The sequence below is a fragment of the Echinops telfairi genome, unplaced genomic scaffold, assembly GCF_000313985.2.
Source record: "Echinops telfairi isolate 266 unplaced genomic scaffold, ASM31398v2 ScPeMD7_7427;HRSCAF=8465, whole genome shotgun sequence".
Classification (NCBI taxonomy): domain Eukaryota; kingdom Metazoa; phylum Chordata; class Mammalia; order Afrosoricida; family Tenrecidae; genus Echinops; species Echinops telfairi.
Window position 1 is genome coordinate 3,193,965 of NW_022111327.1, and position 1,620 is coordinate 3,195,584.

Below are 1,620 nucleotides of genomic sequence, written 5' to 3' on the forward strand. Positions count from 1 at the left end.
GGAGAAGAATGGGAATTCCAGCACACTTCATTGCACTCATTTAGAATTTGTACATGGATCAAGAGGTATTGGCATGAATGGAACAAGGGCATACTGCATGGTCTAAAGTCAGAAAGGTATACATCTGGGTTGTATCCTCTCACCATACTTATTCAATCTATGTGTTTGAGCACATCATCAAAGAAGCTGTATTATGTGAAGAAGAGTGTGGCATCAGGAGTCGAGAAAGGTTTATTAACAACCTGTGATATACAGGTGACACAACATGTTTGCTGAAAGGAGGATTTGAATCATGTGCTCATGAAGATCAAGGTTCACAACCTCTGTATGGATTACAACTCAGTGTAAAGAAGCCCCACATGCTCACAGCTGGAGCGATGTCATGATAAAATTAAGAACAGATGGAAAATGTCAAGGATTTCATCTTGCTTTGATTCACAATGTTCATGGAAGCAGCATCAATAGATCAAAGGATGTAGTGCACTGAGTGAATCTGCTGCACATGACCTCTGTGGTGAATGTAAAAGCAAGGATGTCACTTTGAGGACTCAGGTGCACTTGACCCAACTTATGGTTTTTTTCAGTTGCCTCATATGTATGTGAAAGTTGGACTGAATAAAGAAATAAGGAAAATCAACGAAGAATTAATGCGTTTGAATCGTGGTGCTGGAGAATATGGAAAGTACCATGGACTGCTAAAATGACAAACAAATCCATCTCGGAAGTACAATGAGAGTGCTCCTTAGAGGCAAGGATGGCGAGACTTTGGACGTGCTGTCAGGAGAGACCAGTCCCTGGAGAAGGACATCATGCTTGGTAAAGTAGTGGGGCAGTCCAAAAGAGGAAGGTCCTCTAGGAGATGGATTGACACAGTGGCTGTATCAATGGGCTCAAGCAAAGGAACAATGGTGAGGCCGACACAGGACTGGGCAGTGTTTTGTTCTGTCGTGCATATGGTCTCAATGGTTTGAACCTACTTGATGGCACCTAACAGCAGCAGCAACAACAACAACATCAGCTTTATTAAGAACTGAATAGCAGGCAGCTCCAATTTGCTATCTTACAAAGAGGCCAGAAAGAAGAGTTATACTCCCTGCCACTTGAGCCAATCCTGACTCACAGCCCCCCTCCAGGGCCGGGTAGGACTGCCCCTGGGAGTTTCAGATTCTGTGGCGAGGCCGGTGGCTTCAAACCGCTGACCTTCCAGGTTAGCAGTCCAACGTGTAACCAGAACACCACTGGCGCCCCTCGCAGGAGGAGTTACTGTACAATGACTAAGGAACTCTGATGGTGTGTTTGACTGCTAACCACGAGTTCAGTCATTCAAGCCCACCAGCCGCTCTGCCAGTGAAAGATAAGACTTCCTGCTCTGAAAAAGCCGTCCAGCTTCAGAAATCCGTAAGAGAAGTTCCCCTCTGTCCTATAGGGTTGCTGCGAGTCACCATGGACTAAACGGTAGTGAGTTGGGTACAATAGAGATTCAAATGTTCTGAAACCCCAAACGGATCTGTCTGAGTGCAAACTCCTTTATTAAATTTAAAATGTTGTAAGATGGCACAACTTCTCCACTTGTACGCCAAACCAAACCAAACTCACTGCCATGGAGTCATTGCTGACTCA